A 14127-nucleotide genomic window follows, 5' to 3' on the forward strand; every position below is an offset into this window, starting at 1 on the left:
CTGTCTGTAACCTACACTTTCTTGTCTGTGCTTTTGGTGCCAGCCTACACCCACCCGTGTGTTGGGTGTGTGTGGGGGGGGTGGGGAATGGGAAAGCATCATATTTATTATTGCATCATTCCTAAAACATATTGCTATAAATAAAAAGGAACTCTGGTGTATAAAATTTCTCTATCCTAATACATCTATTTACTTATTTATCCTTGATGTTTATCCTCTCTCTTCTTAAAATTGACTTGAGGCAGATGGCCTCATCACTACATCTCCCTTTTTGTTCCTTCCTTCCTTCCTTTCTGCATCTTGTCTTCCAATGCTGTCTATGTTGATGCTCAGCCATATTGGTGGCTCTAAAGTCTGCAGGAATTTCTCATCCCATTGACATCCTTGGTTCTGGACTTCATTTCTGGTTCTGCCTCTGAACTTCTGAATTCACATTTGGAAAGATATATGGGAACTCATACGGCATCTTGGATTGGGTTTGCTGGAATAGGAGACTAAAATATGCTACCCCAAAATGCCTCTTTGGCATAAAACTTACTTGAGCTGATTATTTTGAGAAACAGCATACACAGGAGAAGCTCTGAAAACAGAGTATAAGTGGCCCTTTTGTAAAGGAAACTTCTATTTATAAAAGAAGTCACCATTTGTAACGATGTCTCCCTCTCTGTACTAAGAAGAGAAGGAAAACTCCAAATCAAAAGAGACTCTTATCAATGGAAAAGGCACCAATTTAAATCTGCACTACCAACATTACTTTAGTTTACCATGCCTTCCTTGGTCACCTTCTCATAACCTCCCTCCCCACACCTTCCTTCTTTTCTTTTAGCTGAAGATGATATTATATTTAAGCCCAAATTCCAGCCACCTCTTTGAGTTATTCCCATGTATATATGAGACATACATTTTAATATGCTTCTGTTTGTTTTTCTCTTGTCAATCTGTCTTTTGTTATAGGAGCCCCAGACAAGAACCTAGAGAGGTAGGAAAGAAAGGATACTTTTTTTTATCTTTACACTGGAAGCAAACTCTGAGCCAAAGAATCATTTGCAGAAGTTTTATTGGCAAGTACCATAGAATTGTGAGATACTTGGTGGGATATTTCTTTAAGAAAGTCTGGATTGGACAGAGCAAGAAGATGACCCTGAATACAGTTGCAATGGAGTCCTCAGCCCATCCTACCAGGTCCTCTGGAGCTGGAGTGGCTCTTCAAAGTTGTTCCAAGTTGAAACAAGCAAGCCAGGTATTTGTACTCCCGCATCAGTCAGTCATTTGTTATGGGATAACCCTTGGCCAAAGCAATGCCCTGCAACTCAGGCAGGGATGCAGCTGTGAACTTCTGAGGATGAGAGCCTTTATGATGAAGAAAGAATATGGGCAGAACACCAGAGTGACCACTATAAGTAACATCAAACAGAAAGGTCAGTAAAGTAAATGTTAGAAAACCTTGGCTTTGGTCCTGGCTTTGCCAAAACTTTGTGTTCTTAGACAAATCACTTTACCTTTATGGACTCTGGTGTCCCCAGTTATAAAATAAGATCTGCAGCACAGTCCACAGGTATTTTATTCCAGAGCAACAATCTCTCATGTACATAAAAGTGGGCATGTGAAGGACGTAGTTATAATAATGAAATGTTCAGCAATTAGGAGGATAGTGCTTAATAGTATGGACATGCCCCAATTTTAAAGAATTAGATATGTCTATTTGTACTAACATGGAAGGCTCTTCAAAGGCAAATAAATAAATAAATAAAAGTTGCATACAAGGAATGGTATGATTCCATTTATGTATAAAATATATCTCACAAAACAAAACTATGTATGAAAATGTATTTGTTTTTGGAAGGGCAAACATCAAAGTAACATCAGTAATTGCCACTGGGAAGCGTCTAGAATTGGGATGGGGATAAGGGCAGAGGAAAAGAGAGTGAATTACTTTATATAGCTTACATATTTTCAATAGCCACATATTACTTATGCAGTTTGAGAGAAAAAGAACAAATATGTAGATGAAGCAAGGTGATTAAAGGTAAGCTCTGAAATTCCAGCTCTTGAAATTCCTTGATTTTAAGGACCATTCCTCTATTTTTACTCCACCTCCCTCCTGTCCGCCACAGTCCACCAAAACATTGGTAATCCTAACAAGATTGGGAGTTGACCTTGGCAGCCAATTCAATCAAAATGATAGGGAGGGTGAGAAACCAGAAATAGAAATATTCTGCAAGAGTGACTGCCTCTCAAATTTAAATGAGTTAGCAAAGGAAACCGTAAGAACTATTTGAGTGATATGACCTCTATACTTAATTTGAGTTTCAGTTCGGTAGATGTACCAATAGCAAGAAGTACTAAACTTGCAATAGCTTCATATAGATGTTAGCTGATCTACACAGATCTTTGAGAAAGGACTTTGACTTTTTGTATGGAAAGGGAAGTTAGCTTCCTAAGATTACCAACTTGGTAATCATCTTTTCAAAATCTGTATAAATTATTCTAAGGTATTCTTGATTTCCACCATTTTAAAGATAAGCTATTGAATCTCTGAAATTAGAATAGTTGCTTTACATCATCCTTTAAAGTACCCTAAAGGTAAACCTTTTGAAGGAAGAGTTTATGCACACACTAAATAATATTTATAATTACAAATACTAAAGCTCTCCAATACTCATACATGTACAATGTTGAAATCTACTTTAATAATGCACAGAACATTGTAATGCTCTCCAGAATGTAGCCAAAGAAAGAATGATTGTTTCTTCTCTTTCTGCCAGAATGGGAATGTTTCAGGGAGAAGCCTCCTTAAAGTGAAGAAAAGGGTCAAATCCAATTAAATTTGCAAAGGAAACTTCGGAGAGGACGAATGCCATTAGCCCAAACTGGAATGTGGCCAAAACACAGGGTAATACTTCAACTCTTAGAAAAAGTGCCAGGGGGATATTTAACAACTGCAGGTGGCCAAATGGGCTTTCTCCTAAGTCTCATCAGAAAAGTCATTAATAGCAACAATATTCACCAAGTTAAAGTAATATTACTTGACAAACTGCATATTCAATTACTATGTTTTAAACTCTGACATTTATCGGGTATCAATTAAAACTACTTCTCTATAGAATAATAAATACAAAAATAAAATCCTTCTGTCATTAAGCAAGGTTAGAACATAAGAAATATTTGTTATTTAAATCTAGCATTGGTCTTTCCTTAAATGAAAAATCAATTATATTTTTGCCAATAAACGGGGCCTAGATATATGCATGTTTTTAATTTTTCTTCTGTTTTAGAAATCTTTATGAATTTTTAAATAAGATCTTATTTACCACAATATTTCCTTACTATATGCTATTTTATATGATTTCAATTGGTTTTATATTTCCCATAATCTGCATGAGAATGAGCTTGACTAGTTTTTAAACATGTATAAATTTATCCATGCTGTGAAATATTATATGATACCGTTTTATATTTCAAAAAATTTTTTCTTTTTATCTCTTTATTTCTTTTTAAATATTCTCTTTCTCTTTCTTCTAGGGTTGTAAGAGAAACATTTTGTGAACTGTGACATAAAGGCAATGGAAAATGCAGGCCTGTTAGTGACATAACACATCCACTCTTGAATCCTGCAAAGGATATTATGTGAGCAAATGCACATAGTGAAACCTAAAAAGGTTCCAGTTTTTAAATGCTGAATGCTTGAGAGCTCTGCTTGTACCTGCTGTGATTTAAAAGGCTAGAGGCCTCATTTTAAGCCACTAAAATTCAAAGTGACAGAAACCTACAAATTTTTATTGCTGTGCATTTAATAAAATTTACATTTACAAGCTGTCAGTTTGAAATGTTGAATAACTGGTACTTTTGCATTCAGAAGAGCAGATTTGGTTGTGTAGAGGGTTCATTACTACCTACTTACACGTTCCTTAAAAACTCAGAATAATCCTTCAATCTATGACTTTTGATATCTCTTAATTCAACACTGCACAAAAACACCATTGAGTTTGCAGTAAGGTCAACAAAAGGAATTTATTGTGCTCCCATAAAGCAAGGCGTAATTAAGAGCCCTTTCTGCTTGTTGTAATGTGCTAATACGAGAACATTAGAACCAAGGTACAATCCATTGCTAGGTGTCTGCAGCAGCTGCCTAGGTTTTTGGTAATTTACTTACTCAATTATGTCGACTCTCTTAAATCCACAACACTGGTGGGTGGTAAGGTAGAGGGATAATAAAAAAACATAGAGTAGGAAACCCCTTTAATGCATGTTTTATGTGCATCTTGGGTAACATTTTTTTGTTTGTTTGCTTTTGAGAACAAGAATTAAAGATTGTAACTTTAGGAAACTCTCAGCACAGGAATAAACGTGCATGGGTTTAAGACACCTCTAAAAATTATGAGATGTCTAATAATCCTATGATTATGGGGTCTGTTCTGAAAAAGAATATTAAACTAAATGTTTGACTCAGTATTACAAAAACAGATTATCTAATGGCTTCCAAGGGGGAAATATGAGAAAGACCATTCATAAAGTTCCTTAATAGTAATAAATTATACTCACTTCCTTATTTTCCACGTAAATGCAAAAACAAAGAGAAACTCTGATAGAAAGTGTTCTCCCAGCTTTATAAGGACCACCTATAGCAAAATCTCTTCAAATTGTTTGCTATCAATGTTAATCCAATATTCTTCTCAAATAAGCATCAGAAAATATGCTCACTACACTTATAAAATATCTAATTTTTCTTAATATTCAAAGAAGTTTTAAATGCCAACCTCAAAGGTTAAATTTTTAGAATGCATTTGTTTTATATTTAGGTCAAAATATAACACAAGCTGGGGGAAAAAAGGCCCAAAATAGAAAATTCAATCTGATTTACCTTGCCATTATTCAACTATGAAAAATTAAATTTTTGCACCAAATACAAACTACTGACTTAAACATGAAAATTCAAATTGCCTCTTTTTAAATTTTATTTAAATTATCTCTATAATTGTAGCATTCATATAAAAGGACAAATCTTAATGTGTTGATATAAATTGAAACTTAGAGAAAAAACAGGTTAAATAATTTTCTTCATATATCAAAATGTATGTATCATTCCTCATCCATTTTCTTTTCAATACATTAAGTCCCACAAAATGTCTTTGATGAACCAAATAATCTTTATTTTACAGCTCAAAAATTGTAAAAACATTTACAAATATCAACTTATTAGTTTTGATTACAAATTAGATATCTTTAAACTTTCCTCCCTGGAATTCTTTATATTCTCTTAGACAAGATGACATAATTAAAAATAAAAGAGAACAAAAAAAATCCTATTTTATAAAATTACCTTTCAGTCAATGTCTTTGAAATAATTTTTAATCTTTTGCCCCTAAGAAAAAAAAATTTTTTTCCATTTTGGTCTCAAGGGGATTGAAGCTATGAAATATTACATTATAGCCAATTATGTCCCATGCAATAATATGTTCAGTAATACAGGTACCTTTCTAAGTTTTCAAAAGAAATTTATGCCTCATTTTTTATTTTTAGTTACTAGAGTTGAATAGTTTGGAAAGAAGCCTATAAAATTTTTGTTTTTAAAATGAAAAGTAAAAACTGAACATGACTGAGAGGCTACAAAATGACAGAAGAATGTGTAAAATCCATCTTTTCTCTCTTTTTTTTCCCTTAAATAATGAAGTCACTGAGCTAGAGGAACTCTACCGAGTTTTCACTGTGCAAAGATCATAGAACTAGTCTCTATATGAATTATGTATGTTCATTTTCTCTAACATGAGCTACTTGATTCCCCTATTAATAAGTCCATTCTGAAAGTGTATACACTTTTAGAATATGTGGACGAAATTAATATCCATAACAGAGTAAAATAATTTCACCTCTCCAAAAAACTAACAAGATAATACTTTTATGGCAAACATAGCAGTGACGTCTGTAAGATAACAAATGCCAATGACTCCTCTAGTATGACATGGAAAGAATCTAGTTCAGAATGAAAAAGGAGGATCTTCTATCCTCATAAGCTTAGGCATGAAAATAGACTAAACACTATGTATGTGCTCACCTTTTCTCAAACACTTTGTTTCAATGTCTGTTTAAATGCTAGGTTTATTGGTTTAAGGTGTGCATTGAATATATCGGGTCTCTATTAATCTGACTGGTTACCTTCAAGATAACTGAACTTTAAATAACTAAAATAACATCAATATTAATATAATTGTATTTACTAACCTCCCACTACTTCCCCCTGCCTGGCATAAGTGTTGGAATTACAAGTCAGACAGGGCTGAACAGCAATCTTCAAGAAAATTGCTTTAAATTGGCCTTCATTAGCTCTCGCAGCACTGAAAAACAACTCCAAGTGCATGCCTATAGATGGTAAGCCAGTAGCAATACCTCCTTATTAAAAGGCAGCACATTAGTCTGCTCAACCGGCATTCATCACATTTGATAAATACTATTCAATAAGAATCTTCAACTGCAAAAGAAATCTACTATACTTAATCTAAGTATCAGGACTGTTAGGACCAAATTTAAAATCCAATAATGGCAAGTTTGTTAATTCCAGTTTACTTTTTTTTCAATTGTAGAGCACTGGAGATTGCAGCCGAACTTTTAAATTTCCTTTCATAATGTTCCTCACTTATAAATAATCAGTACTACACAATAACAAAGAATAAGGAAACTAAAACTTTCCTAAGAACTTCAAACTTAGATACCAACATCAAGAGGAAAATATATTTCAAAGTGAAGAGAAAATTCTTCTGTTTCATAGCTTTGCTTTGAAGAGCTCAGCTCTTTCTTGACATCTGCATAGTAAAAGGGAATTTAATTTCCTTGGTCAACTATCCTTTCTGAAAATTCTGTATTGGCAGACTTGGAAATGGAAGGAATTTTTCTCAGGGATTAATTCTCAGCTCTTCTTAACACTCAAAATGCTGAATATCTTCAGTACACAAGCCAGGGAATTTGGCCCTTGAAGTTACACTTTTTAGCAAACAAATGTTAAAATATATATACATATTTTTCACAGAGAGACTACACAAAATCTATCAGAATTCTGAATTGTCTGATATGAAACTGATATGCATATTAACTTCCCTAATTCAGCTCCCTCTGGTTTACAGCTTGAAAAAGTTCCAGCATTTCATCCTTTATATTGGCATTTCCGTTTCTAAACCTTACCATTGGTTTTGTTCCAAAAAATAACATTTCAAAACAGAACAGAAAAATGAAACATTTTAGGCCGAGCAAATAAGACCACCTTCTTGAAAGCCAGGTAATTTTTCTCAAAGTCTAAGTTCATAGCCAATTCTACCATTTCAACTTGAACCATTTTAATTTAGTAAACATTTTTATAAAATACAAGGTTCTGTTATTTCATGGGTCTGTTTGGGGAAGCATGGCTATTCATTTCAATGGAGGGCTGCAACTTAGAGTAGTGGCTAAAACTTGGGTCAATCAATCCCAATTTTACCATTTCCTATCTATATGACTGTAAGCAAGTCACTTACACTCTCTAAGGCTCAATTTTCTCATCTGTTAAGTGGAAATAATATCAAAGGCTTTCATAGGGAGGAAATGAAATAATGTTTGTAAGACATCAAGCATGGTGCCTAGCATATAATAAGCACTTAATAATGGTAGCTGCTAACTCCATGTTTAATTTGACAATTTTTTTATTAAATAGGATATTTTTAGACCAAAATGACCATTCACATCTTTCAAAATTTTACCTATAAATATTTAATTCAGATGTTAATTGGTCCATTATAGAGTATCTACAACCACCAGATAAAATATGAAAACCTGCATCATTCAAAAAACACTTTTTTACAAAAAAAAATAGACAGGTGTTTCTTTTTCCTCCAAAATATTGGTTATCTGTTCCTATATACAAGACAAATGGAACTTTTCACTTTTTTCCAAAGACACTTTGCCATTTTAAAAACAAATATGGTATTTTTCTTCTTATGCCTCTTGCATATAAACCAAATAGTATTTTAACACTTATTTCAAGATTCTTCTTGAAGCTTTTTCTTACATAGTCTACTATCAAGTAGAATTTTAAGCCTTGCTCTTTATTCAAATTCCATATTCAAACAAGCTAGTTATTTTTTGCAAGATTCCTATTCCCCCCCCCCAAAAAAAAAAAACTAAGAAAAAAATATATGAAAGTCAGGAGCATGTACAGTTTTTTTTTCCCAGTTCTGTCGAATACATAATTTTTTTCGATACAAATAATGTAAATTAATTCTCTTACATTGCAACAGCCATCAGGATCCAAAATTAAATATTTCTATATCAGGCCTGTTCTTTACCAAGCAAATCCATTTCCAGGGATCTAATTGTCTTATCAAAATTATTTTTAATTTTATGATTGAGAATAAAGGGGTATAGAAATTCAAGGTAAAAGTCACCGGTAGCTCATTGTCTGTGTGGGGAGAGGATAAGAATTATTTCAAACTCATTTGCATTAAGGGAGAGAACTGGGTATTCTGTTAAGGGAGCTGGGCAGCTTCAATTTGGGTTTCATATACATAATAAAGTTAGGAGGACGACCCAGGAAAGCCAATGGCCGCAAAAAAAAAAAAAAAAAAAAAACCTCCCAATACAAGACGAACTTCACGTGGTCTCTGAGAAGATCACTGGGTGTAGAAAGGAACCCCAGCCCTGTTTCAGCTTCATGAGGATTCAAGAGCTTCCTTCTATCCTGGGGCCAGGGCCACTCTGGGATGCAGTCCATTAGGCATGTACAGACAACATAGATTTGGCCAGTTTATACATAATCCTGCCATTTTCTATTTGCCTCCCTCCGTCCATGATCTGGAAGTCAATGGGAGTTCAGGGCCCTTGAGCTTCTGTAAAGCATGCCCACACAGCTCAACCAGGCCCATAAAAGCCGGGAAATGAACAAGTTCAAGTTCTCATAGTGTGTTAATGTGCCCACAAGTGTACCAACTTTACACATTTAACAGCTCATGTAGTAATGAAAAATGCCATGTAGAACATATAGCTGCATGTGCAAGGTGGGCTAATTAATATGCCTATATGTGCTCTTTAATTGTATTTTTGGTTAATGTAACACTGCAAACTTTTATATAAATAACTTTATATTTTATATGGAATTTCACGTAAAAGAAACCAAGAGGGAACAAGGGAAAATTCTAATGGTATTCTTACTGAGTTTCATGAGTTCAATATTGCACCTTTTTTCCCCCTATAAACTTGTCAATATATTGACACAAAACTTTCAATCCTGGCATGATCATTCAGCAGGCCAATAGCTTAGCAAAAGGAAAAGGCAATATGCGGTGTTCCAAATCTACCCAATCTAACGTTTTACTTTTTCAGGCAGCCCTTAACCAGGTTATCTCTGCAAAACAGACAGATATCAAGTTTGATATTTTGAAGCTCAAACATGGTTGTCAGTTTGAAAACGAAGGAAGCCTGGGATAAAGAGTTGAATTTTAAAGTTTTCCCTATTACTAGTGAGGTCTGGGTTTGGGTTGTTTTTCTAGGAGAAGCCAAAGGCCACTGAAGATGTTTTTCCATCAATTTTTCATAAGCATTTAAGCTAAAGGGGGGGGGGAGGGATGGAAAGATGGGAGGACATGGTTTTCTTTGGGGAAGGAAATTAGAAGTCACCGCAAATAATTCACCTGGATAGGTAAAGGCGAGCAAACACTGTTTGCTTGTGAATCCCTGACAACTTCATTACCTTCTTCCCAAGGGAGAGGCAGAGCCTCTCGCTCCATTTCAGACCCGCAAGGAAAGGCTTTGAGAAGAGAACCGGGGAGGAGCACGCCCCAGGTGTGGGCTCAGCTCGGCACTCGCCAGGGGCCTCCGCAGGTGGCTCTCCTTGGCAGCGAGGCCAGGCGCTAGCCCGCCGGCTCGGGCAGCCTGACTTGACCCCCGCCGCCGCCGAGGCTGGCAGGAAGCGACGCCCGAGTTCTCCGCGAGAAGAACGCGGCCTCCGCGTGTCGGCCGCAGCCGGGCTCTCGCGCTTCGGGGCAAACCGCTATAATTATATAAGGTCCGAGTGAGGCAAAACTCGACCCCCGCACTCCCCAGCGGTGCGACCGCCTCCCGCCCCGGAGCTGGCAGAGGCCTCGTCGCCCCTTTAAGACCGCGCCCGGCTTGGGTGGCTGCAAGGACGCTCGCCAAAGCGCTCCGGCCCCTGCTCTCCCGCCCCGGACCTGGGGGCGCCAGCGCCGCCCGCGACCCAGCACAGCGGGCGCCACGAGACTCCAGGACACGAAAGCTATTCAGAGGTCGAAGCAGGTGGCGTGGCGGCCTAAAAGGAGGAAGTGACTTAAATGACTCCTGTTTCCAGGCCCAGCCGCTAGACGGTCACCTCCCCGGAGAGCAGGTCTCTGGGCCTCAGGGGTTCCCGGCGCTCCTGGCACAGTGGCTCCCAAGACATGCTGAGCGGGCGGAGGCCAGATTCCACTCCCCCGGCCTTCTTGCCCTGCAGCCCTCGCTGTCTCGCTGTGAGGTCCACGAACCACCTGCACCAGGACCACCCGAGAGATAAACACGCAGATCCCTGGGCCCCACCCTCATCTACTGAAACCCAGAGCACTCCCCACTGAATTTTCACGCGTGCTGAAGTTTGAGGCTTGCTAGGCCCTGACGTCGCACGGGGCTTTTTTTATTTTGGAAGCTCCTTCGTCTCTCTTTAGCTTCTCAACGTTATCAGCTGCGTCTTTACAGAAGGAGCTGTGGCCCAGAGAGGGTTGGGCCCCATGCTGGAAGTGGCCCTGCGCGACCGGCTCTCCTGGCACAAGCACAGCATCCCTTAGGACAAAGCGCTGCTAGGACTTGGGGGATCACGCCACCCTCTGCCGGGCCCTTGAACCAACTTCTCTTCTACTTGCTCCCTCCCATTCCTCAACACCCGCCCCGCTTTAAATACGGGGGCACTGGGAAAGCAGAGAGTGTTGCCAGGGCGGGAAGGGAGCGCCCAGCTGAGGGCAGAGGCTGTTTAGAGCCAGCCTGACCTCGGGCTACACCTGCCAATGGGAAAGTGGAATGGGGATGGGGGGACACTGACCTGGCTCGTAGCTGCGCGTGGCTGCTTCACAGGAGCCCCGTCGCGCCCCTCAACCCCATCCCACCCAGACCACTAACCCATTTCATTGCCTCTGCCCCTCCCCCCGTGCATGCTGGGCCTATGTCCTTCAACCACTCCTCCATCCCGGTTGGATTCCTGGCTTTGTCCTTTCTGCCAGCGGTAAGGGGGCACACCAGGGAGCACACCGAAGGGATCGCTGCTGCTTCTGGGCACCCCCACACTCCTGGCTTGGCCTCCTGCATTTTGGAGGGGTCTCTCTTTTGGGGAAGGGAAAGGGTGAGTCAGTGGGGAGTAAAGGCGTGGCCTTCGGATAGGAGCGCGCCAGAAATAAAACTAAAAATCCGCGTGCTGCTGCAGCCAGACCGAGAGCCCTCAGAGCGTGGAGAAGCAGGGGCTCCAAATGCAAGCAGCCTTTTCTCCATGCAGATAATTCATATACCCAGTACTAGGCTCGGAACTGAAAGACCTGGGTATTGAAGGCAGAGTGTATCCGGCTAGTGGCCGTGGGCCCCTGTAATGAACGTCCTGCGGGTGCCTGCGAAGACACGCCTATGCGGCCTCCAGCCCCTTCCCGGCTTCTACTCTTTGGAGACAACTTGGTTGGTCCAGCAATTTTGCCGGCTCGCTCTGGGCCTTTGAGCATGCTCTCTCTGTTTCACCATCGGTAAGAGTAAGATGACACCTTCCTCTTTCCACAAACGTTGAGAGAAGCCTTTCCACCAGGACAATTCTGGGTCCCAGGAACACAGAAGAAGCAGAATACAGGCGTAGCTAGAGATGCAAGCTCTCAAGCCAGACGCAAGGTTCAAATTCAGGTTCCATCGCTTAGTTAGTCGTAGAACCACGGAGAAATTGTCTTTTGCACCTCCGCCCTCTCAACTATAAATTGAGGCTGATGCTATGTCTCTCGTGGAACGGACGTGGCAAATTATCTAATGGGCATAGATAGTTAGCAATGGTGGGTGTTGCCTACGGAAAGCCCCCAAATCGCCGTTTTTGTCTCTGACTATCCTGCTTCAGACTGCATGTGACGTCCACCAGCTTTGCCAACAAACTTTCCTTTGGATCAAAGGGAAGGGATGAAGACGGGAAGAAGCAGAGGAGAAGCCGGGAGGGCGCGCGCTTCCGCATAAACCAACCTTGGATCCCAGCCAACAGGCCTGAAATCAGAAAGCACAGTGAATGATCCCCTGCGTTCTCCCATGCCTTCAGGTGGCCGCTACACGCCGAGGCCATTTGGCAGTGCGTCCTGCACGCAGCGCAGACCAAGGAGCCCCAGCACTAGCCATGGGACCAGACGCAGAGGAGCAGAGAGATGCCGCAGGTGCCGCTGGCCGCAGAGTTCTTCCCAGCTTTTCCCGAACACCATGCTGAGCACTGGGAATCTGGGGAGCAAATGCCAGGAGGCTCCTTCCTCACACCACTCCCCGAATTAAATTCCTAGGGTAGCCTCAGATTGAAAAAGAATTTCCAGAAAAAATAATAATAAATGCCTCTCAGCCTCAGGACGTCTTTCAGTGAAATGGACAGAAGTCGCCTCACAGGTGCTTCTAAAGCTTCTCTGGGAAAATTTAAAAGTATGCTGGGAGCCTTCTTGTGAATCTGTTCCAGAAGGTCCTGCTCAGGCTCTTTTTTTCAGGCATTTATGATCTAACTTAATAAATGGGGCTCCCATTTTTCCAGTACTGTTGCCAGGCAAATCACCAACCATTTTACATGCTCTTAATTTAAATCTACAAAATAAGTACTGCGCCTACGATCTGTTAGTACCTTGCAGGCAGGCACACAGTAAGTGGTTCATAAGAATGTAGCAAGTAATCAGGATTTCAGATCACGAGTGCCTTGTCAGAAGAGGCATTTGTGAACCCCAGGCAAATTCTGCCCTTCTTCTGGCATTTTATGAAGGATTAAATATAACACACCCCACTCAATTTCTCAATCAGACTTTAAGCCAGTCTTTCTGCCCCATAAACAGACCTAGTGGATTATAATGGAAATGTTAGCCCAGCATTTTGTCCTTTGGGAGTGGGCTGGGCAGCCAAGGGCAGCTAGAGCACTGTGGCCTGTAGTCTTCCTTCCAACAGATCACAAGCGCACATTCAGTTTAAGTCAAGAGCCTGCTTTCTCTGTCAAAATAGCCTGAAGACAAGCTTCCATCTACCCCCCAGTCCCCAGATCCCTTCTTTAGGTAAATTTTGGAGTCTCCTCTGCTAAGTGCCAATTATTATCCTCCCTGGACAGGTGGCCGCTGGCTCAAAGAGGCCGGGACTGATGCAAGGCCACCCAGTTACTGAGTGATCTCGTCATTCTTGAACTCAGATCATCCCTAAAGTCTTTGTCTCTGAGCAATCACACCCAATTACCAGAGCATTTACCAATTACCTCATCTTTCCCTAAACTAGCAGTGTCTGTAAAGGCCATTTTATAATAAGGAATAAGAGCCAACACTGTTGAGCTCTTACTAAATATCAGGCACTGAAAAAATGCTTTACATATATATTTTTAAAGCAAACATAAAGTACTCGCTTTGTGCCGGGTATGGTTTTTAACGCTTTCTACATATATATTTAATCTTCATGACAGCTGTATGACATACGCATATTATCCTCATTTCACACAAGAAGAAATGGAAATACAAAGAAATTGTGTGTCTGTAAGCTCAAGGTTACCTGGCTCGTATGTGGCAGAGCTGAAATTGGCATCCAGACCTCTGACTGGAAAGGACTCCCTCCAAACTACCACCCTAGGCAACACTTACAGCATCTCTTTGCAAGGCTCTTTCAGGCTCCATGGGTCTGTGTTGGCCTCCGTATTGGTTTGTTTGAATCCAGGCAGGATCTGAGATTTCTTTACAGGTGAACTGTGGTGTCTTCGAAAAATAGCTAAGATGTATTGAGTACTTGTCATATACCAAGCACCAGTAATTGAGTACTTATATGCCAGATACTATTCTAAGCCATTTGCAAGTTTTAACTGGTTTAATGCTCAGCAAAACCCTGTGGGATTGGTTCTATTGCTACCCCCATTTACAGATAGGCAAACTGAAATCCAATGTCATGCAA

At 40.2% G+C, this 14127-nt stretch overlaps 1 long non-coding RNA gene across 1 annotated transcript; it reads right to left on the reverse strand.

The window, feature by feature from the left end:
* Window positions 1-1040: 1040 nt before the first annotated feature.
* On the reverse strand, window positions 1041-9949 carry LOC142869987 (uncharacterized). Its single transcript, XR_012918512.1, has 2 exons — window positions 9710-9949; window positions 1041-1350 (listed from the first exon to the last, which is right to left on the reverse strand). It is a non-coding gene; the product is annotated as an uncharacterized LOC142869987 (long non-coding RNA).
* Window positions 9950-14127: the final 4178 nt, after the last annotated feature.

Source organism: Microcebus murinus, chromosome 3 (genome assembly GCF_040939455.1).
Source record: "Microcebus murinus isolate Inina chromosome 3, M.murinus_Inina_mat1.0, whole genome shotgun sequence".
NCBI lineage: Eukaryota > Metazoa > Chordata > Mammalia > Primates > Cheirogaleidae > Microcebus > Microcebus murinus.